This window comes from Panthera leo, chromosome D2 (assembly GCF_018350215.1).
Source record: "Panthera leo isolate Ple1 chromosome D2, P.leo_Ple1_pat1.1, whole genome shotgun sequence".
NCBI classification, from domain to species: domain Eukaryota; kingdom Metazoa; phylum Chordata; class Mammalia; order Carnivora; family Felidae; genus Panthera; species Panthera leo.
Window position 1 is genome coordinate 84,465,816 of NC_056689.1, and position 9,225 is coordinate 84,475,040.

General features: G+C 56.1%; 1 long non-coding RNA gene across 1 annotated transcript; it reads right to left on the reverse strand.

The window, feature by feature from the left end:
* Window positions 1-919: 919 nt before the first annotated feature.
* LOC122202085 lies at window positions 920-8,786 on the reverse strand. The gene is made up of 3 exons (XR_006194453.1): window positions 8,712-8,786; window positions 5,917-6,139; window positions 920-1,891 (listed from the first exon to the last, which is right to left on the reverse strand). It is a non-coding gene; the product is annotated as an uncharacterized LOC122202085 (long non-coding RNA).
* Between the last annotated feature and the right edge of the window lie 439 nt (window positions 8,787-9,225).

Sequence of the window (9,225 nt, forward strand, 5' to 3'; positions counted from 1 at the left end):
CACAGACCCTAGGACCTCCCATCACAGGACCAGAAGCACCAGTGAGGGCAATGATCACGTTGCACGGAAGGCACTAGATGATTTTGGTGGGCCCGGTCAGTTGCTCAGCACCGGCTCCTGGCAGCCGCAGGAGCCTGGCCCTCAGGTAGACGCTTTTCTCTCCAGGCCCCCCGACGCCCCACCTAGCACCCCACCTGAGGGGCACCCCTTTCTCATCATCAGCTTCCTCATGGCTGCATGTTGCTGCAGATACCCCACATTTCAATGGCCTCTGGTTTGACGAAGGGCGAAGCAGACACTGCTCCATAAGTGCAGTAAATCATGAAAGAACGTGTTCGGAGTCCCCCACGTACAGCACGGCTGCAGAACAGGCGTGCGGCCCACCTGAGTATGCACTGCCATGCGGTTCCTCTCCAAGTGGAGGGCAGGGGTCCCGGGGGACGATGGCGCCTAGCAGTCTACAGTCCCATCCCGGAGCACCCAGCATCCCACGCTTGCCTCTCTCCACTGGGCGCCACCCGGGAAATGGAAACTTCTGCAGAGATGCGTCCCATATGAAACGGGTGGGCTCTTCCGAGGTGCAGCCAGAGGAAGGAAGCAGCACCCCGAGTGAACAGAATTGAAATGGCCTGGAAAATATGGCTTCGGTGACATTTTATTTATTTTTTTTTTTAAATTTTTTTTTTCAACGTTTATTTATTTATTTTTGGGACAGAGAGAGACAGAGCATGAACGGGGGAGGGGCAGAGAGAGAGGGAGACACAGAATCGGAAACAGGCTCCAGGCTCCGAGCCATCAGCCCAGAGCCTGACGCGGGGCTCGAACTCACGGACCGCGAGATCGTGACCTGGCTGAAGTCGGACGCCCAACCGACTGCGCCACCCAGGCGCCCCTCTTCGGTGACATTTTAGAATGCAGGGGATACTGAAGAGTGTGCGTGGAACCGCCCTGGGGCCATCAGAGTGTCTGGGTGGAAATAGGAGGGGGTGTGCCGGGCAGGGCGATGCCCCCTGCACCATGGGAGGGGGTGACAGACAGAGAGGCTGCTGGCCATTACGTCGCTGGCTCAGTGGCAGTTCACGTGTCAAAGACTTTTACCCAAGCACTGCTACTTTCCCTCTGCTTCATTCATGCCATTATACTCATGCAGTATATTCACGTAATCTGCCTCAATTACACTGTCTGGGGAACCACTTGGCAGCCATTAATCCCCTGGCAAAGTATTTGACAAGCAAACAAATTCAGAGAAGGATGGCTGACGATCCTGAATTTCAGCAGCTCCCCTTCTGCAAAAGGTGTCAGAGCACTTGACCTCCCGGGGAAAAGCAGGTGGCTCGGGTCTCTGTCCTGTGTTCTGAGAACTCGCCCTTCCCACCGTCCAGCCGCTGGCGGTTCGTCCCCCAACCCCCCGCCCCTGCCTCGGGGAGACACCACAGCACGGTGGGCGTGCCCCGCAGAGGAGGGGCGGCACATCTAGCCATCAGGTAAGTGCGCTCCCCACGCTGCCCAGTGTAGGGCCACAACAGGAAGATGTGCAATTACAGGGACAAAAATACCCCGAGGAAATCAACACGGGACTTATTAATATCAGATCCATAGGTGACAACTGTCAGACAATCGGTCAACAAGGCCCCGTGTCTCTGTGATCCTGGCTAACCCATTACGATCTTTATGAAGTGTCCTTGTGGGGGGTCCGGATCTTCAGATATGAGGGGAAGCCCCTGCCCTTTTATTAGCAGCTAAGCTCTTTATACTTTGACCATATTGCAGCAGGTTAGATGTCTAAGCTTTATTGTCTTATGTTATTGAAAATCCAGATTCGGGCAGGCTTCTCCCTCAGGTCATGCTTTGTCTGCGAATACATCCTCATTTCTCCATGTACAGAGACCGTCTGGAGAGAGGCAGAAAAAGATTATGACTGTAATATACTTAAATCCAATTTATTTGCCTGGCCAGAAACTTCCACCCTCCACGATAGCTTCCTACCCGAGATGCTGTCCTTAATTCTTTGGTGACAGGGAGGAACCCACGGCACTGGCTTCCAGCAGGTATGGGCACGGAGGGCAGGCGTGGGTCCCCGGGCGTCCAGGCCAGTGGGTGGTGGCAGTGCCCCCGTCCAGCACGGACTCAAGTTTCTGGCTCAGAACCTCTCATTTGTCTATTGGGAATAAATCCTCAGCTGCATGCTGCCCCGGAAGAGAAAGACATCCGGTGGAGAACAACAGTCTAGGAAAGGTCCCTGGCCCCTCGACTTTTGCCACAGGTCCCACTTCTGTTCCAAGATCCATCTGTTGGCTGCCAGCTCCTGCCCAGGCTTCGGCCCCTTCAGGCTGGTCCTTACAGCCACAGTTAGGGTCTTTATTAGCCTGTGTTAACATTTCCTCCAGACTCTGCCTCTGGACGGAGTCTTGCAGCCTTTGAGGAAAATAATTTGGGGGAGGGGAGGGTTGTTTTCTTAATTAGTATTTGCTCGATTTTATTTTTTCTTCTTTTTTCTTTTTCTTTATTTTTTTTTGCCTTTTTATTTTTTTTTCAATATATGAAATTTATTGTCAAATTGGTTTCCATACAACACCCAGTGCTCATCCCAAAAGGTGCCCTCCTCAACACCCATCACCCACCCTCCCCCCCCCCCACTTTTTCTTTTTTTAATGTTTATTGATTTTTCAGAGAGAGAGAGAGAGAGAGAGAGAGAGAGAGAGAGGGAGATACAGAATCCAAAGTGGGCTCCAGGCTTTGAGCTGTCAGCACAGAGCCCGATGCGGGGCTTGAACCCGTGAACTGTGAGATCATGACCTGAGCCAAAGTCGGACGCTCCACCAACTGAGCCACCCAGACACTCCAGTATTTGCTCAATTTAAATGATGGGATGCGGAGACCAGCCAGGGCAGACAGGGGATATGGGCGGGGTCCACTGCCTGGAGGGTGCCAACCACAGCCCTACTCCCTTCCCACCCCTGCCCTGGCAAAGCAGTGCTGGTGCCTGCCTTGGCCTCGAACTGCCCACTTCATAAATTTGGCATGGGCTGCCCTCCTGCTTATCACGTGCAGGCCTTGCCCACGGCCCCAGTCCATGTGCCCTGGAACATGACCAGTGGGCATCAGCTGTGTGTGCTCGTCCGGGACAGGCCTTGACAGAGGGAGGAGGCAGGGACGGCAACCCAGGATGAAGCGATGAACTGGACGGGTCTGAGCTTGGGGCAGGGACGTGGGGCCTGGAGACAGGGTCCCAGTCGGCACGGAGGACCCAGGAGTAGCCAGAGAGGCTGTGCGGAGTGATGAACGGCTGCCAGCTAGCCTGGAATGTTCCCACGTTAGCGATGAAAATCACACGTCCCAGGAAACCCTGCATCACAGGAAAATGGGGCTAGCTGGTCCCCCTAGCAGCCAGGAATGGTGATGTGCTGCTCTGTCCCCTCTGGGTGACCCCGCAGGTCAGCTTACAATTTGGGCCTGTGGTTCACTCGTAATCCACAGATGATAAGGATGCCTTTTTACCTCCAGAAACCTGTGGCTTCTCATATACGCCTTTGTTTGGGTCCAGGCACTTCGGATGACCATGAATTTGCTGTTCCCAGAGCTAATGGCACGATCCATTTAAAGACGTGGCAAACTCCAGAGCATGGATGGCAGAGGGTTTGGGATAAGAAAGCGGCCTGGCCGGGAAGCCGGCTCCAAAGTCAGCAGCGGTCCTGCGTCCAGCCTCCTGACAGTGGGGGTGCTCCATGAAGGGGCCCCTGTCCTCTGCCGCTCTCCCCTTCCCTGGGATGACTGTGAGAGTGGATGCATCCGTGGGGACGCTAGGAATGCTGGGAAATCTGGCTGTCAGCAGCACCAGCAGGCTCGGGTCCACAGGCCCCAGACCCCACGCCCTACTGGGCTCAAGATGCCCCCGGGCCAGCCAGTGGTTGCCAAGCCGACCACAAAGAGTTCCTGGAACCGCATCATAACATCTGGTCTCTGCTGTGCAAGGCACCTGTGAACATTTGACCCTCTCCAAGGCGAAGGCCACATCAAGGCTCCTCTGGCAAAGCACCTGAGGAAGTGGGTCATTCGGTTCACGGACGCTGAGGACTGGTGTCAAATTCTTCCCCCTTCCCAGAAATGAGACAGCAGGGAAAGTCTTGGGGAATCTCTCCCGCCGCGCCGCGCCCTGCCTGCCTGCTGCCGTGAGCACCTTCCTCAAAAGAACAGAATGAAGAGGCCGCCGTGGTGGGGCAGGAGGCCCAGCGACAGGGGGCACCAGGGGCTGTGGGGGCTCTGGGAACCCGCACGGGCCTCCTTGCTCAGGGGACCACTCCTGGGCCCTAGCGAGGCCCCCACTGCCACCCCCAGACCCGCTGAGGCGGGTGGGAGGTGCTGTGCGGCCCCAAACGGGATCACCTCCTTCCGGTCACTGCAGGCCAGTCTGTGACGTTTGCTTCACGTGGAAGGAGACAGAGCTCCAGAACGGACGTCGCGCCGGGGCGAAGCTGTGTTAGAGACAGAGCGTGATGCAGCACACACCTAGGTACTGGTGCTTTCGCTCCTGAGACACACGGCTCCACAGACTTAAGTCTCTAAGGGGATCAGTTTCCACATATGAAGTTTGAGCCGGGAAGGGGGAGAAGACAGTGGTCTTTTTAGTAGGTCCAGGGAGCAAGGCTCAAAACGCACTTTTGGGCATAAATCTAAGCACAGAGTCAATTCTCAGGAAAGCAGCTAATTAACCAAAGAGCGGAAACATTGTACACGTTAATAGGTTTTGCCAAACTGTCTTCCAAAATGACTGTGACACTTTTTACAGCTACCAAGAGTGAGTGCATACTTTTTTCCACATCTTCACCAGCACCGAGTATTACGCCTTTAAAAAATTCTTGCCAAACTGACCGTAAACTACCTAGGTCAGATTTGCATATTCTCACTTACGAATTTTAGCATTTTTGCTGTAGCAAAAATCCAAGAGCAACCCAAGTGTCTACCAATAGCATGCTGGCTGTGTGATCTTAACATGACTTTAACAGGATGATCCGGGTCTGTGCCTGTGAGTTATGTTCACAGGAAAGGCCTCCAGGACATGGTGAGTGAAATGAAAGTTGCAAGGCCTTTGTGTATAAGTTTAACAGGCTTCCCCCACACACTCATATGCATACCTGTGCACGTGCACACTCACACACACACACCGACACCCAGGCAGAGTGTTGTGGGCAGGGGGGTGGCGAGATTGGGGAGACAGGAGACGGAGGCACTTCCTGGGTTTGGGGGTTGGGCCTGGGTTGGGGTAAATCAGACATGGCGACGCCTCCAGGTAGATGGAAAGATCATTCTGCAAGTGTTAGCCACTCTGGACAGTCTGGATGGAACTAAATTAACTGACCAAGGAAATATTAGAAAACGAAAAATCTGCTAATCGGATTGAATTTACACTCTTAGCAGAGTTTATAAATGGGTATGAGCTTTCTTTAGCTCATCTGTCCAGGACAACGCTGCGATCCACTTTACTCTGCATTTTCTAGAATAGTCTTGGACCTGTGTGTCTCGGGGCTGATGTGTTTCAGGCTGAAACGGAGCTTCTTGGAGCTTCTCCCTGCAGCTGCCCGAGCCACCGAAACCAGCCCGTCCGTGCCCGCCCCTCCGCTCTCCCCTTGGCCGTGCTGCCCCCTCACCTCAAATGCCTGAATTCATTCTCTGTTCTGTATCTACTCCTGTGTCCTCAGACCCATAACTACCCAGAGCCACATGCCGTCTTCATCCTTCTGACCAAAGTTAGAAAGCCTACGTCTGGCTGGGGTGACAGGCACCGGAGGGAGGGAAAGAAGGTCTCGGAAGGAAGGTGGGCCTCGTCACCTGAGGAAAAGTCACCTGAAGGGGTGTCGGATGACATTAGGGAGTCACTGTTCTGTAAACGACGATAAAAGTGATGCCGAGATGCCTCACCTGCTACAGGCACGTGCAGGAGTATTTTCAGATGACGTGAAACAGGGCCTTGGTTTTGCTCAGTACACCTCAGGACAAAAGTCCTCAGAGGGCGAGGAACAGCAAGACTGGCGGAGAGTTCATACTTGATAGAGGCTGGCAGCATGCAGGGACGCCTCATCTCCTGGTCTGAATACTTTTGAGCACGTTTGAATTTCCCCCAGCGCTAAGTTTCTGTAAGCGCCTACCGATAGTAAAGAAATAAGAAGAACAAGGGAGTTGAGGGGCCAATATACTTAAAATCGGTTATCATTATTTACAAACATGTTGGTATTAGCAAATCCAGGAGAATTAATTTGTTCAAACATTAAAAGCTAATGGGAAGGTTTGTCAGCTGGCCAGATCGAACATAACTATGGAGATCTAAAACTCCTCCCAAAAACCAGCCATGGGAAACACCACCGGAAAAGATTTTTTTAAATGTTTATTTATTTTGGAGAGAGACAGAGAGAGCATGAGCAGGGGAGGGGCAGAGAGAGAAGGAGAGAGAGAATCCCAAGTAGGCTCCACGCTGTCAGAGCAGAGCCCGGAAGTGGGGCTCGAACTCATGAACCGTGAGATTGTGACCTGAGCCGAAATCGAGAGTTGGATGTTTAACCGACTGAGCCACCCAGGTGCCCCTGGAAAATAGGTTTTTTTAAATACGCCATTTATAATAACTGCCCACTATCAAGACAGTGCTGGGTCTCGTGTGCGGGTAGGAGAAAGCCCCCCACCCCTGCGTTGCCCTTTGCCTTCTGGGTCCCTAAGCAGCTGAGCCATGGCATTCTCCCCACAGTGCTTCTGATCTCCCAGAAGACACCGCGTCTCCTTGCCTCAGGGGGTGCTTGAGTCCTGCCTCTGCATAACCAGGGCATCCTACCCACTGGTTAAATAAAAATGATGGACCGCCGCCCCGGGGCAGTGCAGAGCTCAGCCCCGTACAGGTGGGTCCTGCTTGCAGCTTGTAGATGGCAGGGAACCTTCTAGTTCACACGTGATGGACTTGAAACTCTGAGGTTTGGGGCTCAGCCTGGGTACCTGGGCAGTGCCCGGTGGGCCCTCACAGTCCATAGCATCCAAGGGCACATCAGCCGCGTGAGGGGCAGAGCCCCTGGGGCCTCCCCTGACCAGCACCTCTCAGCCTGCAGACTCCAGGCGCAGGGATCTTACCTGCGACGCTCCACCCTCAAGAGCCTGAGCCTAGTGCGAGATGGCCACACCCGCTGAGATGGGCACTTCCCCACAGCCGTGCCCAGGGACTATGGGCCCCTGCAGGTGAATGAGACCCAGGGAGTTTGGTTTTCCTGGAGGGCAGGGACCAGATTCCGGGGGGCTGTGCAGGTGTTTCCCGGCCGGGCAGGCTCTGGGGGAGGCATCGGGCCATGAGGCACGCACTCCCAGCTTCTTCCCTCTTGCCGGGGAGGCTACGCTGTGGTCTGCTCTTGCCATGCCCATCAGATGACTTCCATCCCAAATCGCCACACCTGTTACCGGCTGCCACAACTTTCAAGAACAGAACGGGAAATCTACACGTGTCAGTTGTGCTCAGTCTGACACCGGCAGGTGAAGTGCGCACCCCAAGACCGGGCCAGCGCAGCCCCCGAGCCCGGAATTTGGCATTTCTGCAGCCGCCGCTGGGCCGGGCACCCTCGTCTAGAGGCCACAGCGCTGTGCTCGGCCCTTCGTTCCAGACACACTGTTATCCTGCGGCATTTTTGCGTGAAGCAGAGGCCGCAAAGCCTCACAGACAAGAAATCGTCTTGAGGCGGCCGCGGCGTGGCCAGTCACACCCCACACTGACGGAGATGAAGCGGTGACTCGGAGGGTCACGTCCTGTCACACCCGCGTGGTGCGTCCGTCAGCCCAGAGGCGGGGATGCAAATTCGAGGCGGCCACCGTCCGCTCCCCTCGGACGCGCTCCCCGGGCCCCCGGGGCAGGCTGATCACTCAGCCTGACACGAGTAAGTCGTAGATTAGATTCCACACATACTCCCAGGAAACCCGACTGTGCCTACTTCGGTTTCCGGGCGGCATCCGTCACCTGTGACGGGACACGGGATGTGTGCAAGCTGTTTGCGCACGAGCCGGTGAGATCCCGACGGACGCGGGCGGGAGGAGGCTGCCCTGGGGACCGGGCAGGGGGGCGGCCCAGGGAGGGCGCACGGAGGTCCCGTCCGGGCTGGCCGGCCTGTCCCCTCCACCTGGTGCCCCCCCCCCCCCCCCCCCCCCCGGCCAGGACCCGCTCCGGGAGCGCCCGCCCGCGGTCCACGCGCGGGAAGGCGGGTGTTTGGTGGCTCTTGTCGCAATTCGTTTTAATTATGTGCGTCATAAAAAGACCACCTGTGGATGAGGCAACGCCGCCGTAAGAGGCTCAAGGTTGCAGCAGGGAATGCTTCATCACCGAAGTGTGTTTTCCCCGAGGAGTTCTACGACCATTTGATTTAATTTTTAATTTTTACATTTTAATCAAAAATAGCTCAAATGGTGGTGGTCTCTCCGGGGAAACATACTTCAGATAGGAAGCCGGCCACGCTCCTCTCAAATATGTAAAGCTGCCATCTCTGCGTGAGTCACGGGTGGCCCCGCTGCCAGCCACCCCTGCTGGGGGCCCGGCGCGTTTCTGGAGGCGCGAGGCCGGCAGGCGGCTCTCGGGCTCCAGCCCCTCGTGAGCTCTGAACGACGGACCCCGCGTGCATTTCACAGAGGTGCCTCCGCACCGCACGGGGCCCAGGTCTCCCCGCACGGCAGGCCCATCCCCCGGGGGGTCCCCTTACCTCTGCAGGGTGGGGACGGGGGCAGTGTGGGGTGCGGCTCAGGTGCGTGCGTCTGTACGTCCGTGCACAGTTGCCTCTAACGCTCTGCTCCGTAAACAGCCAGCAGGGTAACCGCTGGGTCACAAGGAAAGGCACATGCGTCCTCATCCAGGCGCCTGCACAGAAGACGGCCCCCCGGCTCGTCACCGCGGGACTCGGGGTCCGCCCCGGCTCCTGCTGAGGTCCGGGTGGGCTCTGAAAGCAGCCGCTGTGTGACCCCAGGTGGCGTGCCTTGTGCCTTCTGCAGCAGCTTCTCTGGCTTGGTGTTCCCATCTGTGAAGTGGGGACGAGGCCGGGCTGAGCCCCGGGTGCAGTCGTGGGGACCAGGAGTCCGTCGAAGAAACATGTCGGAAAATCCTGGCTGCACAGAAGTGGCCGCTGTTATTTTGTCCACGTCATACTGTTGCACGGGGACGAGAGGCAATCTGCTGTCTCATCATCCAGAGAGGTCTGAGGGTCTGAGGCATGAGGCTCT